Source organism: Prionailurus viverrinus, chromosome F2 (genome assembly GCF_022837055.1).
Source record: "Prionailurus viverrinus isolate Anna chromosome F2, UM_Priviv_1.0, whole genome shotgun sequence".
Lineage (NCBI taxonomy): Eukaryota > Metazoa > Chordata > Mammalia > Carnivora > Felidae > Prionailurus > Prionailurus viverrinus.
In genome coordinates, this window is record NC_062578.1 from 1,253,288 (window position 1) to 1,272,125 (window position 18,838).

Genomic DNA, 18,838 nt, shown 5'->3' on the forward strand with positions numbered 1-18,838 from the left:
TTCTGTGTCTCCCTCTCTCTCTGCCCCTCCCCCGTTCATGCTCTGTCTCTCTCTGTCCCCCCCCCCAAAAAAAAAAAGTTGAAAAAAAACAACTTGTCATATATATTATGACATATATATATTACCATATATATATATATATATATATATATTTCCAGACTTGCAATTCTATTGCATTGATCTGTAAGTCTAGCCTTAATGCCAACACTTCACTGTCTTGATTGCTGTAACGTTGCAGTAAGTATTGAAATCAAGAAGTATGAATCCTCCAATGTTCTAGATTGGGCTATTCTGGGTCCTTTGCATTTCCATATGATTTTTAACATCAACTTGTTCTGACGAACAAAAAGAAACTGTGATAGAGATTGCATGGAATTTGTGGATTGCTTTGGGAAGTGTCCCCATTTTAATAATATTGAATCTTCCAACCCATGAACATGGGATGACTTTATTTTTCTGCATCTTCTTTAATTTCTTTCAACAATGTTTCATAGTTTTTCTTTTCTTTGTAGTGTACAAGTCTTGCACTTCTCTTTAACTTTATTACCTAGGTATGTTACTGTTTTTGAGGCTGTTGTAAACGGAATTGTTCTCTCTTAAAAAAAAAATTACTGTTTATTTATTTTTGAGAGAGAGCAGGGGAAGGGCAGACAGAGAGGAAGACAGAGGATCTGAAGTGGGCCTTGGGCTGACAGCAGAGAGCCCTGTGTGGGGCTCAAACCCATGAATCGTGAGCTCATGACCTGACTGGAAGTCGGATGCTCAACCGACTGAGCCACCCAGGTGCCCCAGGAATTGGTCTCTTAATTTCATAGATGATTCATTGCTACACCTGATTTTTGTGTATTGATCATATGTCCACAATATTTTTTTTCTTTGCTGTAAGCTCCCTGAAGAGAACAAATGTGTACTCTGTAGGTCTAATGTATTTGTGTCTTAATGAGGTTGATTTTATATCCCCGAGAATTTAAGCCTTTACTGCTTTTCATTAGTAGCCTTTACATTATTCCCAGTGACCAGCACTGTCAGCCACAGCAATTTATAAAATCATATGATGAGACTAGTTGTTAGGCATTAACTGAAGTTTAATTCCTCTCTCCCAAACATTGATCTTTGCTTCCTTATTTGTTAGATATGTGCTTAGAATGAAGGATGTTTATTACTGTACAAAGGGCATAATTTCCATGGAGGGTATGAAAATGAAGCACATGCAATAAAGACAACAGTATGAAAACCAACATTCCATGTTGTCTGAGTTGTGATTATTCTGGAATAGTTTGTTATAATTTCAGATCTTCGAATCCCTGTCTCTAGTGATTCTGAGCATTGGTATAACAAACCTAAAAGTGCCTCTAAAATTATATGAGGGGGTCATTTAAAGTTGACACTTTAGAGAAATTTTTATTTAGCATTTTGTGTGTGTGGGAGTGGGGCAGTGAAAGGGAGGCCTCTTGAGATTAAAGCTTTTCATCCATGCAACTTTTTGTCCAGTTAAACATAATTCTTGACATTAAAGCATGATTTTTGAAAATGGAACCATTTATTAAACTCACATTTTTACAACTATTTTTGTAACTGATCTTCCTGTTTTTCAAACTCTATGTTTATATTGAAGTATTTTAAAGCAAGATGTAGACATTTTAACATTTACCTCTAAATACTTCTTAAAAATAACATGGGTCCTGCATAGCCAAAGTATTATCAAAACTAACATAATAACTTTTTATAATGAGAGATAATTGACATGTAACATTAATTTCAGGTGTACAACATAATGATTCAATATATGTGTATATTGTGAAATGATCACCACAGTAAATCTAGTTAATATCTGTCACCACACATAATTACAAAACATTTATTTCTTGTAGTGAGAACTTTTAAGATGTGCTCTTTCAGCAGCATTCAAATATACAATGCAGTGTTATTAACTGTAGTCACCACTGATTATTACATCCCCAGGATTTATTTATTTTGTAACTGGAAGATTGTACCTTTTTATCTTCACCCTTCTTCTGCCACCCATCAATCTGTTCTCTGTATATAAAGTTTGTTGTTTTTTCGATGCCACATATAAGTGAGATCATGGTGTATCTGTCTTTCTCTGGCTTGTTTCACTTAGCATAATACCTTCTAGGTCCATCCATTTTGTTAGAAATGGCAGGATTTCCTTTTTTATAGCTGAATAATATTCCAATGTTTGTATGTAAATATATTTTCCACACTTTTTTAGCAATTCATTTATTGATAGCACTTAGGTTCTTTCTGTGTCTTAGTTATTATAAATAATGCTGAGCGTGGGGGTGAATATGTCTCTTCGAGTTATTGTTTTTGTTTCCTTTGGATGCATACCCAGAAGTGGAATTGCTGGATCATATGGTAGCTCTATTTTTAATTTTTCGTGGTGCCTCCATTCTGTTTTCCAGACTGGCTGCACCAGTTTGCATTTCCACCAACAATGCATGAGGGTTCCTTTTTGTCCACATTCTTCCAACACTTGTTATCTCTTGTCTTCTTAATTATAGCCATTGTAACAGGTGGGAGGTGGTATCTCATTGTGGTTTTGATTTGCATTTCCCTCATGATCAGTAATGTTGAACATCTTTTCATGTTCATTCTGTTGGTCATCTGGATGTCTTCTTTGGAAAAATTTCTATTCAGATCCTCTGCCCCTCTGTTGAGTTATATGAGTTCATGTTTTTAGGATATTAACCCTTACCAGATATGTGATTTGCAAGTATTTTCTCTCATTCCATGGGTTGCCTTTTCATTTTGATGATGGGTTCCTGTGCTCTGGGAAAACTTTTTGTAGTTCCAATTGTTTATTTTTCTTTGGTTGCCCTTGTCTGAAATGATCCAAAAAATATTGCTAGGACAAATGCCTAAAAGTTTACTGCCTATATTTTCTTTTAGGAGTTTTATGATTTCAGGTGTTACATTTAGGGTCTTTAATCCATTTTTTATTTATTTTTGTGTACAGTGTAAGAAAGCATTTCAGTTTCATTCTTTTGCATGTAGCTGTCCAGTTTTCCCAGCACCATTTATTGAAGAGATTGCCCGTTCCCTACTGTATATTTGTGCCTCCTTTGTCATAGATTAATTGACCATATAAGCATGAGTTTATTTCTGGGCCCTCTGTTCTGTTTCATTGATCTCTGCATCTGTTTCTGTGCCAGTACCATAATGATTTGATTTCTATAGTTTTGTAGTATAGTTTGAAATTTGGGACTATGATATGATACCTCTAGCTTTGTTCTTTTTTCTAAAGTTTGCTTTGGTTTTCATTTTGTTTTGTGTGGGGTGTGTGTGTGTGGGGGTGGGTGGGTGGGTGTTTCCATACAAATTTTAGGATTATTTGTTCCAATTCTGTGAAAAATACCTTAGGTGTTTTGATAGGGATCGTATTCAAGCTCTAGATTGCTTTGGCCAATATGGACATTTTAGCAATAATAATTCTTCCAATCCATGAGCATGGTATAGCTTTCCATTGATTTATGTTGTCTTCAGTTTCTTTCATGAATGTCTTATAGTTTTCAGTGTACAGGTCTTTCACATCCTTGGCTAAGTTAATTCCTAGTTTTTGTATTTTTTTATGCAATTGTAAATGGGATTGTTACTTAATTTCCCTTGCTGTTGCTAGTTTGTTATTAGTATATAGAAATGCAACATATTTCTGTATATTAATTTTGTTTCCTACAACTTTACTAAGTCATTGATTAGTTCTAATAGCATTTTGGTGGAGTTTTTAGAATTTTCTATACATACTATCATGTCATCTGCAAGTAGTGACGGTTTTGTTTCTTCCTTACCAATTTGAATACATTTTATTTCTTTTTGTTGTCTGATTGTTCTGGCTGGGACTTCCAGTAATATGTTGGATAAAACTGGTGAGAGTGGACATCTTTGTCTTCTTCCTGATCTTAGAGGAAAAGCTTTCAGCTTTTCACCACTTAATATCTTGTTAGCTGTGGGTTTATCGCATATGACTTTTATTGCGTTGAGGTATATTTCCTTGTAACCGCTTTGCTGAGAATCTTGTGTCTTCAATTTTGAACTTCTTTATTAGCTCTATTAGGTTTTAGGTGTAAATTATTTAGGGTTTTCTATACATAAAATCATGCCATCTGCAAATAGAAATATTTATACTCTTTTCCAACCTGGATGTCTTCCCTTTCTTTTTCTTACCTAATTGCTCTATCATTATCTTTTGCAGTCATAATTTCTGTCAAGTCCAAATTCCTAAATCCTTTTTTCTTTTTTTTAATAAGAAAATTTTATTTTGCAGATCTAAATTCCCTCATGAGAAGTTTACAGTTTATAGTCATGGTCAGGTTTTGTATCAGTTATTTCTAGAAATAACATTCATTGTGTATTGGGTAAAAGAGTGATAGTTGTATTTATATCTTAACTAATCCAAATGGGGTGTATTCTTGAATTACGTTATCATCCGGGATTGGTCTCTGTGATTTTGTTCCTTTAGTTCCTCATCATTCTAATGAGCAGTGTGTATTACCAGCCATGTACTTGGTAGAGCAAACTGTGGAGATCAAATTGTTCTAGAGAGCCCAAACAGTGAGATCAGCCAACTCTTCATTAGTAATAATTTGTCTGAGGAACCAGACTGCATTTCGTCATTGTGTTTCTGTCAATTCTTGCAAATTCTACTATTTTTACTTTTTAAATTTAAGTTAGTTAACATACTGTATAATAATAATTTCAGGAGTAGAATTTAGTGATTCATCACTTACATATCACACCCAGGACTCATTGCAACAAGTTTCTTTCTTAATGTCCCTCACCTTCCCCTGATCCAACACCCTGCCAACTACCCTCAATTTGTTCTCTGTATTTAAGAGTCTCTTATAGTTTTTTCCTCTCTCTGTTTTATATTACTTTTGCTTCCCTTCCCTTATGTTCATTTAATATTATTTGTCTTTCTCTATTTTGCTTAGGATAATACACTCTAGTTCCATCCATGTTGTTGCAAATGGCAAGATTTCATTCTTTTTGATCAGTGAGTAATATTCCATTGTGCATATATATCACATCTTTATCCATTCATCAGTTGATGGACATTTGGACTCTCCATACTTTGGCTATTGTCAGTAGTGCTGCTATAATTGGGGTGCATGTGCCCCTTTGAAACAGCACTCCTGTATCCTTTGGATAAAGATGTAGTAGTGTAATTGCTGGGTTGTAGGGTAGTTCTATTTTTAATTTTGGGGGAACTTACATACTGTTTTCCAGAGTGGTTGCACCAGTTTACATTCCCACCAACAATGCAAGAGAGATCCTCTTTCTCCACATCCTCGCCAACATCTGTTGTTGCCTGAGTTGTTAATTTTAGCCATTCTGACAGGTGTGAAGTGGCATCTCATTGTGGTTTTGATTTGCATTTCCCTGATGATGAGTGATGCTGAGTATTTTTCATGTGTCTGTTAGCCATTGGATGTCTTTGGGAAATTGTCTGTTCATGTCTTTTGCTACTTCTTCACTGGATTATTTGTTTTTTTGGGTGTTGAGTTTGATAAATTCTTTATAGATTTTGGATACCAACCCTTTATCTGATATGCCGTTTGCAAATATTTTCTCCCATTCCATCAGTTGCCTTTTAGTTTTGCTGATTGTTTCCTTTGCTCTGCAGAAGATTTTTATGTTGATGGGGTCCCAATAGTTCATTTTTGCTTTTGTTTCCCTTGCCTCTGGAAACATGGCAAGTAAGAAGTTGCTGCGGCTGAGGCTCAAAGAGGTTGTTGCCTGTTTTCTCTGGGATTTGGATGGATTCCTGTCTTATGGTTAGGTGTTTCATCCATTTTGAGTTTATTTTTTTTGTATATGGTGTAAGAAAACAGTCCAAGTAAATTCTTCGCCATGTGGTTGTCCCGTTTTCCCAGCACCATGTGCTGCAGAGACTGTCTTTATTCCATTGGATATTCTTTCCTGCTTCATCAAAGATTAGTTGACCATACATTTGTGGGTGTATTTCTAGGTTCTCTGTTCTGTTCCATTGATCTGAGTGTCTGTTTTTTATGCCAGTACCATACTGTCTTGATGATTATAGCTTTGTAATAACAGCTTGGAATAACAGCCAGAATTGTGATGCTTCCAGCGTTGGTTTTATTTTTCAAGATTGCTTTGGCTATTCGGGGTCTTTTCTGGTTCCATACAAGTTTTAGGATTGTTTGCTCTAGCTCTGTGAAGAATGCTGGTGTTATTTGATAGGGATTGCATTGAATATGTAGATTGCTTTGGGTAGTATCGCCATTTTAACAATATTTTTTCTTCCTATCCAGGAGCATGGAGTGTGTTTCCATTTTTTTGTGTCTTCTTCAATTTCTTTCATAAACTCTCTATAGTTTTCAGTGTATAGATTTTTTACCTCTTAGGTTAGATTTATTCCTAGGTATTTTATGGTTTTTGGTGCAATTGTAAATGGGATCCATTCCTTGATTTCTCTTTCTGTTGCTTCATTATTGGTGTATAAAATGCAACCGATTTCTGTACATTGATTTTATATCCCATGACTGCTGAATTCATGGATCAGTTCTAGCAGTTTTTGGGTGGAATCTTTTGGGTTCTCCACATAAAGTATCATGTTGTCTGTGAAGAGTGAAAGTTTGTACTTCCTCCTTGTGGATGTGGATGCCTTCTATTTTTTTGTGTTGTCTGATTGCTGAGGCTGGGACTTCCAATACAATGTTGAATAACAGTGGTGAAAAGTGGATATCCTTGTTGTGTTCAGACCTTATGGGGAAAGCTCTCAGTTTTTCCCTATTGAGGATGACATTAGTGGTGGGTCTTTCATATATGGCTTCTAAGATCTTGAGGTATGATCCTTCTATCCCTGCTTTCTTGAGGGTTTTTATCAAGAAAAGATGCTGTATTTTGTCAAATGCTTTGTCTACATTTATTAAGAGGTTTATGTGGTTCTTACCCTTTCTTTTATTAATACGATGTATCACATTGATTAATTTGCAGATACTGAGCCAGCCCTGCATCCCAGGTATAAATAGCACTTGGTTGTGGTGAATAATTCCTTTAATGTATTGTTGGATTTGGTTGGTGAGTATCTTGTTGAGGATTTTTACATCCATGTTCATCAGGGAAATTGGTCTGTACTTCTCCTTTTTAGTGAGGTCTTTGTTTTTGGAATCGAGGTAATGCCTTGTAGAATGAGTTTGGAAGTTTTCCTTCCATTTTCATTTTTTTGGAACAGCTTCAAAAGAATAGGTGTTAATTCTTTTTTATATGTTGGGTAGAATTCCTCTGGAAAGCCCTGGACTCTTGGTTGTTGAGAGATTTTTGATTACTGATTCAACTTTACTGGTTAAGGGGTGTTCAAATTTTTCTATTTCTTCCTGTTTCAGTTTTGGTAGTTTATATGTTTCTAGGAATTTGTCAATTTCTTCCAGATTGCCCAATTTGTTATATACTTGCTCATAATATTCTCTTATTGTTTGTGTTTCTGGGGTGTTGGTTGTGATCTCTCCTCCTTCATTTATGATTTTATTTATTTGGTCCTTTCCTTTTTCTTTTTGATCAATCTGTTTAGAGGTTTATCTGTTTTGTTAATTCTTTCAAAGAACCAGCTCCTGGTTTCATTGTTTTGGTTTACTCCTGTTTTGTTTGTTTTTTTTAAAATTTCAGTATCTTTGATTTCTGCTCTAATCTTTATTGTTTTCCCATCTTCTGCTGGTTTTGGGTTTTATTTGCTGTTCTTTTTCCATTTCTTTTAGGCTTAAGTTTAGGTTGTGTGTCTGGGACCTTTCTTCCTTCTTTAGGATGGCCTGGATTGCTATATACTTCCCTCTTATGACTGCCTTTGTTGCATCCCAGAGGTTTGGGGCTGTTGTGTTTTCATTTTCATTGGCTTCCATGTACTTTTTAATTTTCTTTTTACTTTCTTGGTTAACCCATTTTTTCTTTAGTAGAATGTTCTTTAATCTCCAAGTATTCATGGTCTTTCCAAATTTTTTCTTGTGGTTGATTTCAAGTTTCATAGCATTGTGATCTGAATATATGCAAGATATGCTCTTGATCTTTTTGTGCTTGTTGAGTACTGATTTGTGACCTAAGATGTGATCTGTTCTGGAGAATGTTCCATGTGTGGTTGAAAAGAATGTGTATTCTGCTGCTTTAGGATGACATGTTCTGAATATATCTGTTAAGTGCATCTGGTCCAGTGTATCATTCAAAGTCATTGTTTCCTTGTTGATTTTCTGTTTAGATGATCTGTCCATTGTTGTGAGTGGGGTGTTGAAGTCCCCCACTATTATGGTATTAATATCAATGAGTTTCTTTCTGTTGTTATTAATTGACTTATACATTTGGGTGTTCCACGTTGGGGGCATAAAGGTTTACAATTGTTAGATCTTGGTGGATAGACCCCTTAATTGTAATATAATGCCCTTCTTCATTTCTTGTTACAGTTTTAATTTTAAAATCTATTTTGTCTGTTGTAAGTATGGCTACTCCAGCTTTCTTCTGATGACTGTTAGCATGACAGATGATTTTCTATCCCCTTACTTTCTGTCTGTCTGTGTCTTTAGGTCAAAATGAGTCTCTTACAAATGGCATATAGATGGGTCTTGTTTTCTTATCCATTCTGGTACCCTATGTCTTTTGATTAGAGTGTTTGTCCATTGACATTTCGAGTGAGTACTGAAATTGATGAATTTATTGCCATTGTATTGCCTGTTGAATTGTTTCTGGTGATGTTCTCTGGTCCTTTCTAGTCTTTGTTGCTTTTGGTCTTTTTTTTTTTTTTTTGGCTTTTCTCCACTCAAAATTTCTTGCAGGGCTGGTTTAGTGGTCACAAACTCCTTTAGTTTTTGTTTGGGAAACTCTTTATCTCTCCTATTTTGAATGACAGCCTTGCTGGATAAAGAATTCTTGGGTGCATATTTTTCCGAATCAACACGTTGAATATATCCTGCTACTCCTTTTGGCCTGCCAAATTTCTGTGAATAGGTCTGCTGTGAATGTGGTCTGTCTTCCCTTACAGGTTAAGGACTTTTTTTTCCTTTGCTGTTTTCATAACCTTTCCTTGTCTGTGTATTTTGTGAATTGACTATGCTATGCCATGGTGGTGTTTTGTTTTTTTTTTTTTTTTTAAATCTAATGGAGTTTTCTGTGCCTCTTGAATTTTGATGTCTGTGTCCTTCCCCAGATTAAGAAAGTGTTCTGCTATAATTTGCTCACATAAACCTTCTGCCCCTTTTTATCTCTCTTCATCTTCTGGGACTCCTATGATTTGGATGTTATTCTTTTTAATAAGTCACTGAGTTTTCTGAGTCTTGTATTGTGATCTTTTGCCTTTGTTTACCTCTTTATTTTTATGTTTCATTCTCTATAATTTTATCTTGTATATCGCTGATTTGCTGCTCTGCTTCATCCATCCTTGCTGTCGTGGCATCCATTTGTGATTGCATCTTGGTTATAGCATTTTTAATTTTGTCCTGACTAGATTTTATTTCTTTTATCTGCGCAGAAAGGAATTCTGCGCTGTTTTCAACCCTAGCTAGTATTCCTATTTTTGTGGTTCTAAATTCCAGTTCAGACAGCTTGCTTATATCTGTGTTGATTAAGCCCTTGGCTGTCATTTGTTCCTGTTCTTTCTTTTGGGACAAATTCCTTTGTTTTGTCATTTTGGAGGAAGAATAAAATTAATAAAGTAAAAGATGAAAATTAAAAATTCAAAACAAAAAGTCAAATAAAGGAAGGTAGATCCTAGAGGTGCTTTGGTTTTTGAAAGAAGCTTGAAAGAACAGAGGAAAAAGGGGAAAGAAAAAAAAGATAAGGAAGCATTTAAAAAATTTTTAAACTTACATAATGAAATATAAAATAAAAGAAAATGAAATAGAATAATTTAAAAAATGAAGTAAAAAAATAAAAATAAAAACAAATTTTCTGTATCCAAGAATGAGGAAGAAAAGAAAAGAAAGAAAAAAAAAACAAGCAAAAACAGAAGCAAAGAAAATGAGTAAATAAATGAACCAGCAAACAGAATGAAACCCGAATGAAGTTACATCCAGTTTCCCCTCGACCTGAAACTATGAAGCCTTCTATAGTCTGTACACTAAGGAGGTGGAGTGACTTTGGTCGTCTTCTAGGGGATATGGCTGGAGGGTGCAGTTGGGTGGAGCTTGGTGTAAGGGCTCCATTCTCCGCTAGGTGGCGCTGCTTAGCTTTTTGGGGTGGATCAGTGTGGTGCACATGCACATGCGTGGGAGAGGTGGAAATGGCTTCATCCAGCTCTAGGGAGCAGGAAATTTGCGCTCTCACTGACCTGTGATCAAGCACCTCTCCTTTGTCTCAGGCCTCCCTCTACTCCTGCCTCTACTTTGTCTGTATCCAAGCTGTCTTCCTGCCAATGGTTTTGGGGAACAGAATTCTTGTTCAGTCCCCTGTGAATGTTTTCACTCTTCCTCTCTCTCTCTACTTCTTGGGGGAGTGCTTTTCTTGCATAATCCCGATGCACCATACTCTCCCTCTTTCTCTTTCTCTGTTCTCTCTCTGCACTAACAGTTCCCTACCCTCCACAACTTTTCTCTCCCTCAGTTCACCTCTCCACACCATGTACCTGCCAAGTTCTGTGGCTCAAGTTTTGCAGTTTGTTGTGTTAATCCTCAGATCAATTTCCTAGGTGTTCAAAATGGTTTGGTGTTGATTTAGCTGTGTTTCAGGAATGTGACAGGCTCGGGGTCTCCTGCTGCTCTGCCATCTTAACTCCCTCCCTCAGTTCTCACAAATTCTTAACTCTTTTCTTAGGTCTCACTCCTCAGGATCCTTAATCCAGTGAGAAATCAAGTTGCTGAAAAATGAACTTCTACTTCTCTGGGGTGATGGAGTGAAGAAGTAGTCATTCCTGGACAGAATTTTCCCCTGCTTTTACTCTGGTCCCTATTAAGTATGCATTGATTTCATAATATGGAAGTTAAACATTAAGCTGTAAATGATCTGGACTAGTCTTATTTTCCATTATCTAAGTAGTTATTGCAACCCCATGATAAATTTCCATATTTAAGTAATCTCTACACCCAATGTGGGCTTAAAGTCACGCCTCCAAGATCAAGAGTTGCATGCTTTTCAGACTGAGCCAGGTACCCTAAATGTACATATTTAGATTGGAGAATGATGCCTTAGGCAAAGGATACCTGCCACTGGCTAAGAGGGTGAGAAGGTTGAGGTGTATCAGATTCTTCTCCCAGAGGTGCCCGCAGAAGAAAAGTATTAGCCATGTCATCTTTGATCAGAAGGATGATCAGTGCAGCAAAATCCCAGCACCATTGGTCCCTACAGTGAAGCTCTTTTAGTCTACAGGACCATTTATATTTAGGACAGCTAGGCATGGGACCTTCAATTGGAGCTTTCCAGGAGGGGTGGTGGAAGAAGCTAAACAAGTTCTTGCAAACACGGGTGAAATTCTGAAATTTGCAGGCTATAACTCTACTAATGAGTTAAAAATCAACTGTTTTGCTGGCTGATAAATGACTTCGATATCAGTATTTCAGGAGTAGGTTTCCTGCTAGGTTTGCCTACCAGGTTGTTGCGTTGCCCAAAGGAGGTGGTGTTGAGATTGATGTAGTAGCTCTCCAAGGACTTCTCACAACAGCATGACTATAAGTAGGGCCAGTGTTAGTCAGTCTGGAAGTTTTATAAGCTTGTAAAATTAATATCTTTTTATAATTGATGTTGGAAAGTATTGTTTTGGTTAAGATATCTGAAATTTTTATGGAAATACTATATAATAGGGCAGTTGAATGTGAATTGAAGATTAGATGATGAACCTAGTTACTATCACCAATTTTACACATTGATATTGCTGAATGTAGGTAAGAAGATACTCATTACACAGTTACTCAAGTAAGTAAAAGTAAGAGGGTTTAACATGTAGGAAAGAGGAGCTACTCTTCCTGAGAAATAATAAAGAGCACACCTAATTCAATTATATATAATTGTATATTCAGTATAGCTCTGTGAATTAATAAAACAAGATTCATCTCTGAAAAAAATATAGTAGACACTTTTACATGAAGCAGTATATTACAGTGGTTAAGGGCAGGGACCCTAGAGCAAGACTACCTGAGCTTAAATCCTGTTGTAGACTCGGGCAAATTACTTAAGCTATCTGCCCTGTTTCCTCTGTGAAATATTTCCTCTGTTTTATCTGTAAAATGGGGATGTTTCTAGTACCCATCTTGTAAAGTTGTTGAAAGGATTAATGCGTATAAAGCACTTAGGATAATGCCGGGCGTATAGCAGTGATGATGAAAGAGGAGGAGGAGGGAGAAGAAATAGATGCCTTCTCAGGAATGGAACATTATTCCTCAATAAAAAGAAATGAGCTATCAAGCCATAAAAAGACATGGAGGAACCTTAAATGTATGTTGTTAAGTCAAAGAAGTCAGTTTGAAAAGACTACATAATGTATGATTGCAACTATACGATATCTGGAAGAGGCAAAGAGTAAAAAGATCAGTGGTTGCCAGGAGCCTGGGGAGTGGTGGGGAGGTAGGAGAAGGATGAATAGGTGGAGCACAGGACATTGTTAGGGCAGCACGCTACGGTAATGATGGATACATGCGTTATGCATTTGTCATAACCCATGGAATGTTCACACACAGTGAACCCTAACGTAAACTAAAGAGTGTAGTTAATGATATTGGTTCGTCAGGTGTACCACACTAGTGCAAGGTGCTAATTAGGGAAAGTATACCATAGGGCAGAGGGAACATATGGGTATTCTCTGTACATAAAAAAAAAAAAAAATTCTCTAAATTTATTTTTAAATTTATTTTTATTGTTAAAAAAGATTGGAGAAAAAAATGCTTATTAGAAACATGAAAAGCAATAATTTTAAGAAAGCATCTTTTGGGGTTTTTGCTTAATGTGCATAACATAGTGAGTTTGATGACTGGTATGGCTGGAACTTTGCAGGTAAATTAAACAGTGATAGAGACGTGATCTTTTTTTCTGTGTGTTTTAATTTTTATATGAATGGAGTGAATTTTCTGAGTCACAGAGTGGAACATATCTGCATTTTGGCCATCCTGGTGACTCCTAGGCAGAGAGCCAGTCAAGTTGGCGTAATCTGAGGCAACAGGGATGAGAGGTCCGCCTCCCACTTCCCAAGTTCGTGTCACCAACTGGTCCAAGTCAGAAGCCCAAGTAAGAACTGGCCTTTGTTGGCAGGATGCAAAGAAAGAGTATGAGGTTACTGCTAAAACTGGATTCTGGAATTGGGAAATGGCAAGCTAAAATTTCAGCTAAATAAAATATGAATAAGGTAGTGTTTTATAATATTCCGTTATTGTAACAGGCTGGGCAATTATGAGAAAACAGTATTATCCTGAGTAAAGAATGACTTGGCAGTGCTCAGGATAAAAGATTACTTACAAAAGTCCTCTCTGTTTCTTCTGTTCTGTTGGCAAAAGTAATGGCTGAAAATGACCAGACTGACTTGAAAATAAGCAGGCTCAGCAGCACAGCCATTTGGGGAAATGCATCAGGGCTGACGCAAGGCTCAGAAAGAAAGGATCTTGACATAACCCATTTTCATGTATTACTTTCCAGAAAAGCTTTCTCTGCTATTTATAGGCACATGTGTTATCTTGGCCCTCTGGGAGCAAAAATTTATATATTTGACCAGAAGAGTCTTGCTAGTAGGCAGTTTCCTGAGAGAAATAGGGCATTTGTTTATTTGTTTTACTTTTGGCTTAGCTAAATAAAAGCTGAAATTTTGCAAAAGCAGACCAGAGTTGTTTAGTATCAGGCAATTTGTAGATGTAAAAATGTGTGGATGTGTTTTGATGCAATTGTCTGTCATTATGTAACACGATAGAAATGAGGGCAGCCCACAGGGTTGAGTGCTGCATCCAGCACTCAAGGGAAGGGAATCTGGATTGGGTGAAGTGAATGTGTGGAAAAGAAAACAAAATGTCCTGCAAAGAGACTAATTAGGAGCCAAATACATGTTCTCAGATCATCCAGGTGTTTTTCCTTTTTGCCTCTTCTGAAGGATTTACTTTTTATATCATGTTGGAAAGACATAAGTGAAACCTAGATACTTCTGCAGCTCTTTTCCTCCCTGGCTCTTAACAATGTAGGTTACTTGACTCACTTCCTGTCTCCTGAGTTTGCAGGCAGAAGATCTGTGGTGATAGAGCCAGTCTGGCTATGCGTGTTGGGAAAGGGATGCTCAGAAATCGAAAAGGGAGCTTTGTCTACTCCTTTTACTGAAATACTACTAATGCATGTGGCTCCCATGTTCCAAAGAAACTATAGATGGTGTTTTCTCAATTGATCCTGGCAGTTTTAAAAATAAGACCCAGTATAAACAGACACTGATCTTTTGATGAGCAAACAAGAATGTAAAGAATTCTGGAGGGAAATAAAAGTTGTTTACTGTTAGGATATTGATTGAGAAAACTAAATGCCACTAGGACTCTTATCTACTCTCTGATTGAATTGCCAGTATTTCTACTATTGAATTTGAACAATTATTTTCTCTAGGGCCCCAAGTTATTATTTTATCACTTTTGGCACATTATTTTGTTATGTTTCAATATGGACTTGTCCATGGTCTTTATATGTACAGGCTGTTTTTTTTAAATATATAAAAATCATTTAATCAAGTGTGATAAAATAATAATTACAGTAAATTTAACTGCTGGATACCTCAATTTGGTAAGCTGAATAGAGATCTAGATTAATATGAAGTTTTAAATATGGCATCTGTAAAAATTCAAATTCAAGGAAGACATGTTAGAGTCACTGTCTTGTTTCAGGTGCTTTAAATAGCCTTATATGACTTGAAGGGCTTGTTTTTACTTTTGGTAATTTCTGGCTTTTGTGGCAGAAAAAAATACCTCTGAGAGAAGAAACAGAGAAGGGAGAAAAAAGAGGGTGTAGGAGCTAAATTTCGATATCTCTTTGGCCAGAGTTGGCAATTTTCTATTATAGAACAATATTTAAATTTTTTGCAGGATTCACTGAAGGCATTGCTAGACAACAAACAACTACTGCAGATATATTATAGCTTTAATCTGGTTTATTAAGCTTCTCTCTAGACAATTCATTTTTCTGAATCAGAAGACCAGTATTCTCATATTTGCTATCATGTTGAAGCTGTTCTGTTTGTTTAGAAATTTCACACAGGGCATATTTGTTCGTATGATATTATTTAACACAAGTTATATTGTTGTACCTGTGACTGCAAACATGACCCTTTTTATATTTAGTGTATTTGTCAGTTTAACAATACTCTGCTTGTTCTCCTTTGAAATCCCAATTTTCTAACTCAGAAGCCCAGACCCTGGGTGCACCTTCAAGGCTATCAACACTGGATCCCTTTTTGGAAACTCAGAAATCAGAATTAGCAGTTTTATCATTGAGAACCTCCTGTTAGAATGTGCCTATTAGTCCTAGATTGGATCAGCAATGGATAGTATATAGGAGAGGGCCCTTTATACACTTTGGCCTAGGCTGGTATTTTTGTCTCTAGCCTTGTCCTCTACTGTAAGCAGGTTCGCCAGGATGTACACTCTGAGATGGAGCATTTTGTGCATTAGGTTTATTGAGAAGTGGTTTTAGAATCAATACCTGTGGGAGTAGACTGGTCTTGGCAGAGGAAGAACCTGAGTTGTGCTACAGTTACAACAGAGGCCTCATCTCCTTGAGGGGGTGCTCTGGGGCTGGGGTGACCATTCAGAGTTGTCCTAATTTGGGGCAAGAGGAGTGGGCCTTACATCCTTGTGCTGATAGTCATGGTCCAGGCTGCCCCAGGAACAGAGCATGAGGCTCTGTGGGTAGGAAAGGCAAACCCATCGACAGAATACGTCTATTACAGACAAGGTTAAACCACCCTTCTCCAGGATGGAGAGGGTCCAATAGACTCAACTTGCCCTAATGTGTCTGGTTGATTGTCTCAGGGATGGGGTTGTATCGGGCTCAGTGTGGGTTGCTGTCACTGGCAGGTTGGACACTCACTCAGAAGCAGCAGTTGACAGACTGGTCTTGGTGACCTCCACTCCTTACCGCCACTGATTCTCTTCATGTACCCCTTGTGCCAGCCCTGAGGTGGCAATGAGAGACCAGCTGATGCCAGCTGGTTGAGTCATTCTGTCCACTTTGTGTTTGCTCTTTTATGGTGGATGTTCTCTGGTGGCATCAACCTCTGATTCAGTGGTCTTCACACACTTTGTACTCATCCCAGAAGTGCATCCACATGTCTCTTCCTCTGACCTCCCAGTTGTTCTCCTGCCAGGCTCTTCCTCAACCAGCTGAAGGTTTTGTCTCCTACCGTGAGTCCATGTGTATTCTGACTTTAGGCTCCCTCCTTCCTCACAAAGTGGGTGGTGAGGAGTGGTGCCCAAGGCTGTGTCCACGAGAAGGATGTCATTCCCTGCTGCCTCTCAGGGCTGCCGCACATAGGGCTGTGATGTGGCAGCAGTCTCTTCTGGGCTTTGTATTGATAACTAAACTGATCAACATGAAAACGAGGCTTTGTTTCTCCTTAGTAGGATGGTCTCAAATACCCCTTGGCCCCAATGTGGCTACAGGTGTGAGCTGAAGAAGAGGCACTGATGCCACAATGGGGATGACATGATGTTCAGGTCACTCGCTTGTGAAGTTCACATATTCTCTCTGGCCCTGCTCATGCCTGATCCCTTAGTACCATTTCCTTTTATAGTGGATTGCTGATGGCTCCACTTGGCCTCATGACTTGGTTGGTCTGACAAAGCCATCATAGGCAAAGTTCATCATAGGCAGTTTTGGCTGTCTGGTCAGCTGATTGGCTATGATCAGACACTCCATCTCTGACAGGGCCAGTAGTATGCCAAGAGCTGTCTTTCAAAAGACATAACTGTCTGCCATAAAAGGCAAGGCTTTGCTTTAGAACCTTAGCAGTATAATCTCTTGTATGGTTTTGCCACAAATACCACAGGTGTCTTTTTTTTTTTTTTTTTTAATACCACAAATACCTCCAATAGCATAGAGTTTCTTGAGTTGTATAGCATACCTGGCAGGGCCACTGCACCACAATATTGAGCTGAGAGGCAGTCACAGCAAAGGCCCCAGCCAATCCCATGGGAGCTCTGGAGTGGGGAGGCTCCTCAGAGTTGTTACAAATCAAGTCGAGGGGACTAGGTCCTTAGATTTCTGCACTGACCAGCCATTGCATGTGGGCTGCCTTCAGAAAGGGGGCATAATATCAGGTAAGGTGATTCACATTAGCTGTGGCTAATCCCCAGAGTGAGTCTCTTCTGAAAGTCGTCAGCTGCGTCTTGTACTCTCCTTTCTCCTCTCCATTTATTATTATTATTTCTTCATTGCCATTATTTATAACATTTATATTATTCTTTAATCACACTTGCCATGATTGTTTCAATCTCTGTCCTATACATGCCACTCTTTTTTTTTAATATATAATAATTTATGCTCTTATGTTTGATTGGCTGACATTTATCCTTTGGTAATTTTTAAAGATAAACTTATGGGAGGTAGGAGGCTGAGGCTTTTCAATCTTTTGCCTTAGTCCTTGAAAGACAGTTTGGTTGTATTTAAAGTTCTTGAGTTATTCTTTCTTTGAGCTAATTTAGACATTACTGTCTTCTAGCATTGACCCAGGCTGTGGAGAAACTTAGAGTCAGCCTAATCTGCCCACTGATGCCTCCACTTATAAGTGACAATTTTTTTTTTTTTTGAGAGAGAGAGGGCACAAATGAGTGAGGGGCAGAGAGAAAGAGAGTGAGAAAGAGAGAGTGAGAGAGACTGAGAGAGAGAAAGAAGAGGGGCTCAACTGAAGTGGGGCACAAGCTCATCCGATGTGGGACTTGAACTCACGAACCGTGAGATCATGACCTGAGCTGAAGTTAGATGCTTAACCGACTGAGCCACCCAAGCACCCATAAGTGACAAACTTTTTATCTGGATGTACAAATATTTTTTGGAATATGCCTTGGTGTTAAATGTTTTGTGTGAATTTTTCCTGGGACAGATGGATCCTTTTCAACCTATAGAGTCATATCTTCTTTTATTTCTGTAAAACTTTCTTGAATTATATCTTTAAATATTTAGTCTGTCCTATTGTTTTTGTTTTCATCTGCATAAATTGGGCCTCCGTTGCCATCCTTCCACAGCAGTTACTCTCTCTCTGATCCTCTTAACATTCTTTATTTCTATTTCCATTTCCCTGCTTTTGTAATTCTTTCCTTCTATGTCTCTTACTATTTTTTTGACAATATCCTTGTGTTGCTTCCAATTTTGCCTTTATCTTTTATGATTTTTTTCTTTTAATTTTCTGAGATCTGCCAGCCTATTTAAAAAACAGAAAAACATCTTCTCTTGTCACATATTTCCTGTGCACTTGTATTTCTGCTCTTTAGTGGCTTGAATCTCCTGAATCATATTGACAATTGCTGGGGCGCCTGGGTGGCGCAGTCGGTTAAGCATCCGACTTCAGCCAGGTCACGATCTTGCGGTCCGTGAGTTCGAGCCCCGCGTCAGGCTCTGGGCTGATGGCTCGGAGCCTGGAGCCTGTTTCCGATTCTGTGTCTCCCTCTCTCTCTGCCCCTCCCCCGTTCATGCTCTGTCTCTCTCTGTCCCAAAAATAAATAAATAAACGTTGAAAAAAAAATTAAAAAAAAAAAGACAATTGCTTTAAAAAGATGACAAAGTTAATGATGAAATACTTGTTCAAAATTTTCATTTGTTATGAAAAAGGATGCACACTATAAGTGAGCATAAACATTAAAAGAATGGTAAAAAGGCATATAATTTGGGGGGGCACCTCGCTGGCGCCGTTAGAGGAGTGTGCGACTTGATCGTGGAGTTG

General features: G+C 37.7%; 1 pseudogene; it reads left to right on the forward strand.

Annotated features, from left to right (window-relative positions):
• The first annotated feature begins 11,238 nt into the window (after positions 1-11,238).
• Positions 11,239-12,044, forward strand: LOC125156670 (2-iminobutanoate/2-iminopropanoate deaminase-like; annotated as a pseudogene).
• Positions 12,045-18,838: the final 6,794 nt, after the last annotated feature.